General features: G+C 44.7%; 1 protein-coding gene across 14 annotated transcripts in view; it reads left to right on the forward strand.

Annotated features, from left to right (window-relative positions):
- Positions 1-14304, forward strand: part of CADM1 (cell adhesion molecule 1) — a 172662-nt gene that overhangs the window by 17351 nt on the left and 141007 nt on the right. The window lies entirely within an intron of this gene.

Genomic DNA, 14304 nt, shown 5'->3' on the forward strand with positions numbered 1-14304 from the left:
GTGTCGATGACTTTTGCACCATGTGCATTGCACAGAGCCTAGTGTGATGCAGCATTTGTATTTGCTGAGCCTTCTGCTTGCTGGCCTATTCCAGATCAACAACGTCATTGCTAATGTTAGAGGAAAACTTTCCCTACCAAACCTGAGAATAGAGCAATGATGTAAAAAGGGAGGGGATGAAGCTAGTTTCCTTGGTATTTCTGTGATGCCTAATTCCCTTCTGACACCCGTTGAAGAATTAGGGTGGGGGGAGGAGGAGTGTCAGAGGGTATAAAAATACATTTGTATGCCAAATACTACATCTTGGCCGTGAGAGACAATGGGGAGGGTTTACCAGAGATGATAATTCTCAGGCGGGAAAAAAAAAAATCTACCTCAGCTCTGGTGTATTTGGAAATACTTGAGAAAGTTAAGGGATTCCTGTAAGGTGTTTCATTCTCAAAATATATTGAATGCAGCAAAGCAGAGGCATCAAGATTAGGGGAACCGAGAGAATATTTGACAAAAAACCCAACTGACCAACCAAAACCAACCAAACAAAAGATACGTCTTACTTTTCTAAGTGGAAATGGAGCAGTTTTGGGTTAACTTCTTTGGGAGTAATTCTTCCATTTCCTAAGGCTGGTCTCTGCATACCTACAGCGGATGAAAGGTGCTGGTAGGCTGCTGGGAAGTAAAGGAGGTAGAGGAGTCCTTCACTGAAACAGCTTTCCTAAGGTGGGGGGTGGTCATGAAGAGCTTTTTTAAAGGGGGAGAAAACCTCAAACCCAGGAGGTCAGATTTTGGCTTTCCCCTGTCACCGTGGGCTTGCCGGGGTATTCAGATGGTGGCCTGAGCCCCTCTGAATTTTCATTGATGTCTAAAATAAATAAATATGAACATTAGTGCATAATCCCTTCTGTAGACTGCATGTAGGCGTAATCAAAGGATGCTTAATGTATTACATTACCTGGGCTATTTGGGGGTATTTTTATTACACTCAAAGTAATCTGCAAGATCTGATACGAAGAGACACAAAAGGTTAGTTGAAAGCAGACAAGAGCTGAATCATTGAATTGAATAGGAGCTGCATTGTGCAAGCTGTAATGCTCCTTTCCATTCATTACTGCAATTATAATTATGGAACCCAAAGTATTTAATTGGCCTCACAGACTCTTCACACTGAATAGATTGCATTGTTACCATTTAAAAAAAAATAGCCTCTTATGCATTGCAAATACATGTACATGTTGCTCTCTGGTTCTCAAGAGGTTTCTTTGTTTATATGATGAGTGATTAACTGAATTACGGATCTTTCTTATGTTGTGTCAAACTAAAGTCAAATGGGAGAAGAATTCTTCCCATACATCAGATGAAATTAGATGGAAGCTTTAAAAATACAGCTTCATGCATTAAAAACACCAAAACCTAGTGTAATTTGGGCTGTTAAAACAGTTTTCAAAAGTAGGAAAGTCTCTAGAATCAAGTCAGCACTTAAGAGCTGGATCACCCTTCCTCCTGGTCTAATTGCAGCAGAGTGTGAGGTTGCACCCGCCTCTCCCAGGTATGTATTGTGCTAACTGAACGTGTCCATGGCACCCAGTGTTCAGAGCCGTAGTGGGAAAGGGCTCGGTGTTCGACTTTCCTCCGGCTGCAGGGTAGTCAGTTTGAACACCTCGAGAGATTTTCATCTGCGGGTATGGCTGGTTGGCATACCCGTTTGTGAAACCATCTGTTTTGTCTTCCTCTCCCTCTCCTGCCTTAAAGCTCTATCAAGATTTTAAAAGTATCAGTATTACCAGCTTGTGTTTGTAGTGAAAATTAGTTATCGGCAGAGCTCACATCTGTTTAGCTGGCTTTGACAGACGCAGCGCTCTGGGTTAGCATGGCACTGTGTGCTACCTGTTGGCTGGTGACTCTGCCGTGCAAGGTGCCTTCTCCATTTCGTTTTGGGTAAGCTAGCTCGAATTATCTTGCTTTATGCAACTTTGCTCTTTGTGTATTTTGTGTGAAACAAGCAGAGGAGTTTAATTACAAAGCAGTAATTCCATCAGCGAGGCTCTAGTGAGCCCTTCAAATGTAGGGAAAGCCTATTTGTTCTCCATTAACAACCGAAAGGTGTGGAAAGGTTTGTTTTTCCGCCCTCATTCCGGCATCCCTGTTTGCTGCTCAGGCAGTACTTACTGTCCTTCCCTGATCTTTTAATGTTTCTACAAATGAAAGGACAGTGGGTTCCGATATACCCAGATCATAACTTCCCATTTCAATGGCTTTTTAAATGGAGTGTTCTTTCTGAATTGCTGTTTCTTCTTGTTGGCTAATCTTTGCTGAGGGGCGGTGGGGGACGAGGACTGAAATCGTCATACACAAAGATGCTGTGTGTAACACTTGGCAGAAGGACTTGAAATTGGATTACAAGCTACTATTCCAGCAAGTAAATGTCCGTGGTGTTTTTATAGCTTATCTCTATTCATCTATGTTTGCAGGGCTTTGCTTGCCAAGCGTTAATGTAAACACTCTATTTTGAGACATCGGTCCATTTGCCTTCTGGAAATCCTTCTTTTATAAGGTGGTAGTAAACCTCTGTACATAAAAACAAAATAGCCCTCTGGTCATAACTGCACACAGACTAATGCTGCTGATGCGAAGTGTCTGACAGCAGTTGCCACCTGTGTCAGCTGCTCGGTGCACTCTAACCGGGGTCTGGTTTCAGTAAAATGCTCTGGCTCTGGGCACCAGAGCTTGCCATGATGGCTTTACAACGTCTTCTGGCCTTGGAGTTGCTGCTTTGGGCTCCGGTGCAGGGCCGAAACGAGTCCTTACGTGAGCAGCGCAGCTAACGAAGCGGGGTTTCTAGGCTTTCAGTCTCACAAGTGGGTTCCCCGCAGTTGAAGATTGAAGCTCCATTTCTGATTTTCCCATCCGTTGGTACATCTGCAGCATGTTGCTCCTCTGTAGGTTCTACAGTGCCTGCTGGACACGCGCTGATGCTGTGGCCTTCGCCCAAGGAGCTCCTGAGGGCCGTCTCCTCTGTTAACGGTCTCTTCTAATATCTTTGAACTTTTTGTCTCTGCCTCAGAGCTTTGTAGCTTGAGCCTGACCGGCAAGTCTACAGACCATATAAACATCGCTGTTTGGTCTTACTAACTGGCCATCGTCTACTGAACACAAGTGACAGCTTCTGCCTGAGTGCAACCCCGGGTCATTCTGGATTAAAGACGGAGCTCCTTTGAAACAGGAGCAAACTGGGGAGATATATACACACACACACATGCACACTTTAAAAAAAAAAAAAAAAATTATACATATATATATATATATATATGATTGCCCTGCTACCCAGTGCGGCTGGAGATCTCTTATAGTTGAGTTTGGAAGAATTAAGCTGACTTTCAGCAGAGTTGCTTCTGATAGATTCTCCTAGAACAAGTTTTCTAGAGTTGATGCTCAGTGCAAAATGCATAATAGTTCAAACTCTTAAGGGGATTTAGGAAATGATTTTACTCTATTGTTGGTTTGGCTGAAGAAATTGTGTAGAAATATCACCTGAAACTTGGACTGAAAAGAGAAAATGAGCAAGTCTTGTGTGTCCAGCCAAGCAGTTGATTATTTCGGTGGTATAATATGTTGTACAATATTTTGGAAGAAACTCTGCAAACTCTCAGAAATATGGCTTGGAAAATGTGCGAATTATTACCGTATTCTGTGAATGTGCAATCTGTGTAGTTCTTGGAGGGAACTTGGTGTCAAGTACTTAAGAATATTTTGTGGTCCAGAGCCTTCTCGTGTTTATTTTGGGGTGCTTTGTGATTGGAAAAAAATGTAAGTATTTAACATACTTCCTTGCTTCCTTTGAGAGCACAAACAGAAGTGAATGAAAAGATAAAGGCGTGACTTGCCAGTGGAGAGCTGTTGCTGGCATATTTGTATGGGAACAAAATGAAAATGTGCCTTCATAACGTAGGGAAATCTGTAAATAAAACCTGGTTGTTTTCTTCCCCTCTGTTTGCTGCAGCTCCCTGAAAACTTGTTTACATATTACACAGTGTTAAACTACCTTCCTTGGTGGCGGGTCTTACTTAGAGGTGGGCTCAAGTGATGGGAATGAAAGCCTTAAATCACTCCTTTGGATAATGCGGCTGGCCTTATGAAAGTCTCTGGGAATTCATTTGGCAGGAAAAAGAAAAGACTCTTCGTATTTTCTGACATTGCCACAAGGTCAGGGAAGGAAGGTACAGGACCAACTTCCTACACCCCACGTTGAGTACGGGGACAACCGTTAAGCAGGGTACCTTTCTGCTGCTGTGTGCTTGGCAGAGCTTGGTGAGATGAGGCTTTAAGGTTGTTACTCATGTTGGTATAACAACAGTGGTGCCTGGAGAAGCTTGTTCTGTTTTAAAATGGAATTTTCCCCTGTTGACCACAAGAAAAGAGGGATGAGAGGAGGGACACAGTAAAACCATGAAGTGACATTAAGCTTGAGAAACTATTCTGGTGCCTTCTGAAAAGGCTAAGGGCCTGTAACTGAAACGTGTTAAAGTGATGTTAAGAGTGGAAAGCAAAACGCAAAGCTCCATCATACTTTGTTTAACAAACCCATTTGTGCTGGCGTATAATAAAATACTTTTATACTACATTATACTTGCAATTAAGGCGGTTATTCTGCAGTGCCTCTTTGCTCTCTTTTACCAGGGGAACTCAAGGATCAGCTGTGCGCTGCATGATTGTATGAGAAATGTGTGTGATCAGCTCCCGTAGTGACAAATGGCAACTGTCGCTTAATTTTTATCCCCAATTATGTAGCTCCAGGACCCATTTTTCAGGTGGAATGTTGGAGCCATTAAAAAGAAATAAGTAAACTATACTGTATTCCATCATTTTTGGCAGCTACCCAGTGGTCTGTAGCCTTAATATGTGCATTTCTATACAGGTATTTTTCATAAGGCTTCTGCGAGAGGACTGTTTAACACTTTGCGTGTTGACTTCACTTACGGAAGATGCAAGTGTTAAGGAAATCTTGAGCCAGGCTCTTACATGTGGAGCAAGTGATGGTTCTGTGCTAGCATTCCTGGAGTTTGTAGGTAAATTGGTGGTGGATACGTTTAATACTTTCGACTGCAGTTATCTCTAGCCTCAAGTAAGGCAAACTCTTCTCTGAATCATAAACGTTGAAGGGAAGTGGCATTGCGTTGCTCTACTTGTTTTACTTACCGGATTAGAGCTAGATAGACTGGTCTGCGCTTTTCAGTTTTTGGCGGTGCAGTGCTTTCTGCAACACAGCTGTAATTTGAAGGCTGACAGAACCTTAGTTTCATTGGAAGCATTAATATACCATACAGAGGCTTAAGCATTATCAAGCTTTGCCAGTTGCTCTTAGTATTTTCCTTAGAAAGCAATAAAGATCATAGCTTTGGGTTGCTGTAGTATTCAACTGAGCATTCAGTTATAAGTGTTCTTGCCCCCTCTGTTGCAGGGGTCAAAAGTTCTGCATCAACGGGCGGTGCAGGATTTCCAAGCAGTTACCTTAATTTCTAGTAAAAAGTGTTAGGGTGTGTTGCAGGTGATCTGACACCGGTAAAGGTCGTTTGAGGGAAGCTGGGTTACCTTAGGAGAAGTTGACAAAGCCTGTTCTTGGCGTGGGCTTCGCATTTGCTTCAGGCTACTATTTAAGGTTTTGATAAGGGGCCCTTTCGCTTTGCCAGGAAATCTGCCCTCATGCAGGTGGAGTCCGTTTTCTTACGAAGCTGCGTATTATCTGTGAGTACAGTAATCTTGTGCTCTTGACATCTGCCTTTTTTTCTCAGACTGTTGATCAGCCATTTTAGGAAGAGAGTTCAGGTATTTTTATTGTGAGTGACCTAAGCTTTACATTTGGTATGCTGCTCTTCAGTAGGTTATATGTATTTTTTTTGTGACCTTACTAAGTTACGGGAACAACCTACAAGTTTATCTGCTTCTTTAGGAGACTGATGAGCGTATATGCATATAAATACATACAAACCCGAAAGCTGCTTAGCAGCTGCAGCGCTGGATGTGTGCTAGGCTGGTTGGACACGCGTTTCTTGCTTGCTGCTCTTGTGAAGATGCTCCAGTTTGTTAAGGCAGTTCCCTCAGAGGAAACACTGGAGATTAGCATGTGTTAAATTTTGTTCCCGGAAGGGATTTTTTGACAAACTTACCTTCTTTGAAGCAGGGTGAATACTCTTAGCATGCTAACTCTGTTGTTTGTGTGCATCTGCCCAGGCCAGCGACCTGGTTTGCCCCTGCTTGTGCACAAGTGAGGAGAAGAAGAAACGCGGGGCTGGGAGTCCGTCTCAGAGCGCAGTCATGTTCCCGTGCATCTTCTAGCTTTGTAGATCTCAGTTCTTCCCTGCATCCTCCTAGGACGTGGAGATTCCTTGATTTCAGTGGGGCATCTGGTGCTGCGTTATCTCTTTGACAACTTTCTGCATGAATGATAAACGGGTGGGTAAACTGGGGGAGGTGGGAACCCACCCCAAAATACACATCCCAGGTGTGCCATCCACATTCACAAATCATCTCATATCACACAATTGAGATGCATGTTCCATCTGGGAGTTTCAGGTTGAATAGCTTCAGTGTGCTTGATAGCAGCAGGGAATAGAAAGGCTGGTGGGACGCAAAGGCCTGTGCTGCTGTCGGTGCCACCTCGCGCTCCGTGCGAGCCAGGGAAGTTCTGGGAGAGCTTCTCCAGCTCCTGGCTCCTTGCAGCCAAGGCTGTCTGCCTGCACGAGGTGGTGCACCACGTGGTCTGGTGAATATTGAACAACTAGCCCGCAGACTCCCAAGTGTAACAAACCGCTTCCAATTTTGCTTCAGTACGGTTTGAGGCTGGCCTTGCAAAAGGCAAGCGTTATTGATGTCAAGTTTCAATTGCAACTGTCGAGCTAGTGTTTAAATATAAAGTTTCACATGAAGAAAGCATTTGATGTCCTTTTTGAAAGTTATTTCTCTGTATAATGGGATTGGAGTGAATGAGAAACTACACCTAACTGCAGACTGCGTTATTTAAATTTTTTGCAGTAGAGAAGTTTACACCTGATTCTGTTTTCTAGTCCCACTGTTATTCTTTGCAGTTCTAGATTCAGGATTATTATATCTACAATTCCTGAAGCTGCTAAAATTACTATCTAGGTGAACACCCTGGCATGAAGTTGTAGGAGGATTATTAAAATATATGCACCTTTCAATAAAGGTATCTTAGAGATTTATTTCAGTGTATCAAATTTTACTCAGTGCATATTAGTCACTACTGTTAAAGGAAGTGCCCGCTGGTACCATTCCATGAAAGGTGAAGATGCTCTGAAGCACAAGGCAGGCACGTGTTTGTAGGTGTTTAGTACAGCTTAACTGCCAGTGTCACTCTTCCTAGCCAGGAGTGTAAAGCTCCTATGCTATAGGAAAATTTGCCCCCTTGAAAAATGGCAGAAAAAACCGATCAAAACACTTGCAAGGTTAATATCAGTTATATGCTCACTTCTAAAACCGGGCAAGCTTAAAAGGTGGCACTTTTGGGATAAAATACACTTCTGCCTTTTAAAAAAATCCATCTGAAGAAATCAAATTCTTCCTGGTATAAGCACCCAAGTTAATAGAAAGGGAGCTGAAAGAGATTATCTTTATTTCTGAGTTAGGATCAGACGTATTAGATAATTTCTAATTTAGTTTTGAAAATCCTCCATTTACAGGGATCCTGTAATGTTCCTTGGCAGCCTTTGCATGCGCTTATCTGTCCTTACAGTTTTTGTATTTTTAAGTTTTCTGACTATTAGGTTTAAATCTTCCTTGCTGAAGAGGTGTCTGCTGTAAAATTGCTCAATGGGATTTAAGCAGATGTGCAGCAAATTGCTACGGGCTGGAGCAGAGGTGCACTGGCTACAGAGTGTTTTCCTTTCACCCACCTTAGCCAGAGAAGCAAAAGACTTCAGCAAACATCGTTCAAGGTAATGCGATTTGCTGAAAGAGTATATATTTTCAGGATGTTTACTACAGAGGCCTAAAATTACGTGGACAATTTGCCACCCTTGACAAGAAAAAATGTATCTCCGGTTAAATTTCATACTAAAAGCAATCTTTTAATAGATCCCTTCCTTAAGAGCTCGAGTATTGTAATGCCACTGGCTTCACCATAAATCGCACCACTTACTGCTCTGTAACCACGAAGTCTGGCTCGGGGCTGGCATTTCTTTTATCTTGGCGAGCAGTTTGGACAATGTTCACCTGATTTGTTTCGTTTTTTTCTTTGAGGATAGCACGTTGCCTGCTGAAAAGAATTCTTCCAGCATCGGTTTACAGGTTCAGCAGTAATGCGAGCCTTACGCTCGTGCTCCGTGTCAGCACCGCCAGACCTAGGGAGGCTGTATCGATCCTCTGCTGCCTAAATAACCTGGAATGCGTTGACGGCCCTCGCTCCCGGGGCTCCTCAGCGCCCTGTTGAGCAGCAGAAGTAGCCCCGTGACTGGCAAGGTGAGCGTGCAGCATGGCGTGGGCACGTCGTCACCGTCCCCAGCATGCCTGGACCGTGATTCTCTTGCCCTGGCCGGTGTCTCCGGCCACACTGGAAGCTCATGGCGGATCGATAGCAATTTTGTTATGGGCCAGATGTCAGAGCATAGAAATATGCTTTCAGATCCCAGGGACTTGCTGTGACAGCTAGTGTGCTAAAAGACATTTGCTTGGCAATCAAAGGCATTAATAGTGGGTTTTGTTGACCACCTGTTCAGGGGGAGGTTTTTAATTACCTTTTTGGTTGCTGGCCAGCGTGATAATGCCTGTACATGTTTCTTTTCCTCTGTTTGGTTCCCCCAGCTTGAACACAAAGCGAGCATTAAATTGCCTTTTCAGAAGTGTTGCAGCCTTTAGAAGGGGTGGCATGCTTTTCCCGTATCTTCATTGTATCTTGCAACCCGGGGTGCCAGGAAGTTGAATTTCAAGAGAAGCAGCTCAGAAAAGGCTTCAGGAGCAATTGGCAGCCTTGATGCTGCTGGCATTCGTCGGAAGGTTTGCGTGCTAGAGGGTGGCTTGGGAAAGGCACTTCCTTGCTGCCAGTAGGGACTGGAAGGAGAAAGGACTGCCGGTGCCCGGTGCAATTTTTGGACGTAGTCTTCTAAGGTAAAAGCTGGGAAATGGTGGAGTCTGACACCTGAAGTGTGTTTATTCCAGTGTGGATTACCGACCCACAGGTTCGTGTGAAGAGACCTCTGTCCCGTGAGCTGGTGGAGAGGTCTGGCGGTGAGCTGTTCTTTTCGGTGCGAGGCAGTCAGCAGCCGAGGGATGAAATGCATGCTGGTGAGAGGGCTTATAGACAATTGTTGACAGTGGCAGAGGATTGCAGAGTTCTGGACTTGCTCTGGGAGCTCTGGCAGCACTCTGCTTGTAGGTTTTTGCCTTGTAGGCGCTCTCTCATTTCCTATCCAGTGGACTTTTTGGTGTCTGCCAGCTTGTGTGACCTCTCATTTCTCTGTCCCCTGGTCCTGGAGGTGGGTGGCAGCAGCAGCTGCGCATACGGCTCCTTGCGCTCGCTGTTCTGGCTCATCTTTAGGAAGAACTGTGTGAAGCCCATGTGACCGTGGGCCTGGAGGTTGGCAGGGAATCCATCACGCAGGTGGGAGCTGCATAGGAATGAGTGGGGCTGGGCACCAGTGGGGAGCCTTTAGCTGCTTTAATTGCCACTTGTGCTGCACCTTCCCTGAGCGTGTGCTGTTGGACCAGACCTGGCCCGCCTCGCAGAAGGTTTTCGCCTGAAAAACTAAAGGTAAACGGCTGTCACAAAAGTGACAAACTCACCACTGTGACCCCTCCTTTCTCCCCAGCTTCTTTGTCAAATGCAGTTGCCTGAGATGCTGATGGCTGGAGCTGATGGCAGAGGTCCTCCAGCAAGGATGTGGTGGCTGCTCCTGCCTGGCTCCGAAGGGAAGCCAAAACGAGTCTGCTGGAAATCTGCTATTCTCTTTCCACATGCATGGATTCCCCTCCTCCGACTCCTTCCTGCCTTGGGAAAAAGAAACCAGCTCCTCCCCAGCTCAGCCTGAGCCTGAGCCAAGCACCGAGTGCTTCAGCCGGTGCGCTATTTTGTCAGTGGTTTTGGCTGCATTTTCAGGGAGTCAGTCTTGCGGCTGTTAGTCAACCTAGATTTGTTTTCCTTAGTTATAGTGGGTGTCTTTGGAACGGGGGTGGTCAAGGGGAATTAGGAAGGTAAGGTGGTACAGTGAGGGCTGGCGAGGTGGAGTGGAGTACAGTGAGCTGGGGGCAGCTGGAGCTGCCACCGCCAGCACAGTTGTCAGAGATTTCTTTGATGTGGAAAGAGGATAACTCTGACCTTCCTCTGAGGGCTCTTAAGGATTAATGTTTGCACAGGGCTTTGAGTATGTCAAGCTTTATGTAAATATCAGTTATGACTTCTTTATTAGTTCCCTCCCCCCTCAAGTAAATAACCTACACCGTGTGTGCCCGATGCTTGAGGCAAGCATGCGCTGGTTTCAGGGAAGGCAGTGAAAGCCAGGCGTTTGCACCAGGATGGTGCAGCACGATGTCACCTCCCAGGGTGACTTGGACACCGGCCACTTCTGCAGCCGCTGCCCTGCCCTTCCCACCTCTGTGCTGGGAGCCCAGTTGGGCGGAGGTGCTGGTTTGCCCACCCACTACAGCCCTGCTCTTGCTCTTTCCAGGCTATGCGACTCAGGGCTTGTCAGTGGCTTCTGCAGGTGCCCAGGGAAGGAGGCGTAGGATGGAGTTTGCTGGGGATGAACCATCGGGTGGGAATGCAGCCACTTAGCGGGAGACGTTTAAATAAATGGGCCGTAGCCCCTCAGGGCTTCTCCGCAATTTCTTTTGTGACTCCGCAAAAATGATTGCGTCCCTCTGAAATGCTAGTTCTAGGTTTAAATGTACTGCCGTTTTCTGCCATATAGTATATCTTGTACAGAAGAAGAGCTACATTAGTCTGTGTCATTTTGGACTCTACATTCCATTGATTTATGACTTGGTTTACTTTTAACGTGGGATGTTTAAAGAGGGAGGATTAATCTGTGGTTTTTAGCTCCTCTGCCCTTGTGTTTGTGTGTCTGTAACAACAGGCAAAAACATCATTAGAAGAAATTTATAGGAAAGGCTAGATCTGTAAGGCTGTGTTAGGCATTCTACTGCTGAGTTCAGGAACTCATTTCCAAAACTTAGTGTTGTGCCTAAAACTATGGAGGGTGGGAATTGACTCTTTGCCAGTTAGTTACTTAAACGTAAGAGATCTTTGCATTCAAATTACTTATCTGGAGTGCTGGCAGGCTAATAAATTCAGGGGACTGTTCTAAACATTGTCAATCTCAAATGTAATCCTATTAAAATAATTGAGTAATTTCAGGGGAAAGAATTCCCTCATCCTCTGTCCCCAGCACACAGGAGAAAACATGAAAGGCAGGCTGGAGTGTCCTCTGCACATCTTTGAGCCGACCCGGCTGCAGTGCTGTGGAATTCCTGGCAGCCAGGACTTGGCCAGCTGCAACGCGTCGGAGAGGCGGCAAGTTTGTTAACGGAGGGCTGGTTTAGAGCAGTCCGCATTGTGATTTTGTGCCTTTCTCATGGGAGTGAGTGGTTTTTGCCCTTGTTCCGCACTTGAATCCAGCTAGTGCACCTTGATTAGGATGGGAGACTGCTGTTATCCTCTGGGATTTGTAGCTGGAATGCAAGGAATGCCAAACTTAACTGGACCTGCTCTACCCAGGGTGTCCTGTGACACTCCCAGATGCAGCGCTGTGTATTTAATGCAAATAGGAGGCTACTGAGCCCATGGCAGATTTCTTTTTTTTTTCTTTTGATCCTCACAGGCAGCTTTATTTTTGAATAGGTGCTAGCAATCCCCGCTGCCTGTGGTTTTTCCCCGTTAAAGACACAGAGCGGTTCTTTGGTTTGTGTTGTTTCAGCAGAGCTGGGACAGTGGACTCTCCTGGTGGTGATGCTGGCAGTGAAGCCCCCAGGACATCAAAGCGGAGCCTCTGTTGCTTTTTTAGAGAAGACAGTTTCTCCAGTTTGCCTTTTGATAATCTTCAAATGCAGGCATGACCTGAATTTACAACACGGAGAAAGAAAACGAGAGGAAAAATATCTCTGAAACCTTTTAAGGTGTCTTTGACAGCAGTAAACTGGAGAAAATAAGCCCAAGTTCTTCCCTCTCCCCTTTGCTTTTGTAGGTCACTTCAGGGGAAATCTGAGCAAATCAGAGAACTTCGGAAACAACCTCCAGCCCAATCGCTTCCACCAGCTAACCAAAAAAATCTCCTACTGTGCAACCCACAAACCTCAAATTCTCTTTGGCAGCCTTGTGAGAAAACCATCTTTGAATAACTTGCCACAAAGAGGACATGAAGTTCCCGTGATTTGGGAAAGTAAACAAACTTATTTTCGTTTGCAGAAGCTTTTCCATGGTGCAGCGCTCTGGCAAAGGCAGCTGACCTGTATCTTTCCCTTGCTTGGATTTACCCTTGGACCCAGCAAACTTGAAAGACGTCGCTTGGCAAGAGAGGAAAGGGTGGGCTGCATAGGTGGCTCCTGTTACCCATACCCTCGTGAGCAGGAGGTGCGATATTGTTCACCCCACTTTTTTCCGTAGAGTGTAATCCATAACGTGTGCCCATCTCGCTTTGCAGCTCGCGTGTGCTCCATTTCACCCACGAGCCTAGGTTACCTTGAATTGAATTGGTTTATGGCATGCCGTTCTCGGTAAAGCGGGAGAAGAAATGGTCACATAACTCAGTAGGGCTTGCCCTTGGAGTGATTTAGTTAGGCTGGATGATGGCCGAGGAGCCGTATTGATTTGGAGCTCCCGCTGGAGCTGAATTCGGAAAGCGCTGCAGCACCTGCAAGACACTCGCCTGAATAGAGCCACTGAGAAAAGCATTTCAGCTATTGGCATTGCTCCTAATGCGTTTTGTATGTGTCTATACCACAGGGAGAGATGTGTGGTTATTGTTGAAATATTATCTACATGGGTTTTCAGAAGATGAAGAAAAGGCACTTTGCTGCAATAACTGTTGTGGACATGCTATTGTGATAATGCTTTGGCGTTTTTATATTGAGATGTGGCTCAATATATTTTCTCCTCACTGGGTAGGTTTTTAAAAACAGCCAAGCAGATATATCTGATAAATGGTGCTTTGAAGGCTGCTTTCAGGTGTCCAGTAATTTTGGCTTGAAATGTTTATTTGCTTGAATCATTATTTTAGTTTAATCTACTTGGATCTAGCTGGTAATACGTATCAGCTGTTCTAGTAGCTGCCCCATGTATTAAGCATGAAATAGTGTTGGTCATAGGAATATGAAGGGATAAATGAACCTCTCCAAATTGCTTTAAATTGATGTGTTTATTGAGGTGAACTTGTAGGAACAGGCTTTATTTTGTCCTGGCTTTGCAATGTATGTTGCAGTCTGCTGGAAACAGCTCTAAATGACTGTCTTCTTGTAGCCACCCTCTTCGTGTTAGGAAATACCCTTTGTGTGTGATAACTTTGCAGGAAGGTTTTGTAATTATCCTCCGTAAAAGCACAAATCCTGTGGCTTTTTCTCAAAGCCATTTTAAATACGGCTCAAAAAATCTTTTAAGTGTGTGTGTGTCTTTATGTGAAAGGCGGTTAGGTGCTGCTGGCCTGGAGGCAGGGGATGTGTGGTGTGGAAAAGCCCGAAGGTAAAAATAGGGAATGGGTGCTGTATCTCGACATTTCTGTCTTGTTTGCTCAGCTTTCCCCATCTTTTGTCCTTACAAAGCAAAATGGAGTTTATTGTCTAATCACCGAAGTTGCAGAGTAAGTACTTGTGTCCAGGGTGATAGCTGTCAGTGCCAAGAGATAGAATTGAGCAAAATTAAACGCAAACGTGATTAGTGACCTACTTACAGGATGCAGAAGGTGCTGGGATTCTAGCTTAAGCAAATTCAGATACCCTATTTAATTGTTTTTCCTTGATTAATAATACCTAAGTGAAATATCAGTCAAGGCTTTGAAAACAAGGAAGCAACTTTAAAACATTACATTTATTTTACCTTGGGAGAACTTAATTAGCTGTCAACAGCACAACACATGAATGGTGACTTTTGAATGAAATTATGAAATCTCTGCTCCTGAGGCATTTTTCTCCCTCCTTCCAAGGCAGAGGGAAACACGACAGATTTGTTTAGATAGAAGCTAAGTAATTTTAGGAAAATGCTTTTGCCTGCATGGTTTTCTTGTATTAATTACAGAAGCGTATAACCCTTCGGTTCTTATTTGAAAGCGAGCGGCTAAAAACAACGAGGATATTAAATCAGGTTGGAAGTGCACT

The sequence above is a fragment of the Harpia harpyja genome, chromosome 4, assembly GCF_026419915.1.
Source record: "Harpia harpyja isolate bHarHar1 chromosome 4, bHarHar1 primary haplotype, whole genome shotgun sequence".
Classification (NCBI taxonomy): Eukaryota; Metazoa; Chordata; class Aves; order Accipitriformes; family Accipitridae; genus Harpia; species Harpia harpyja.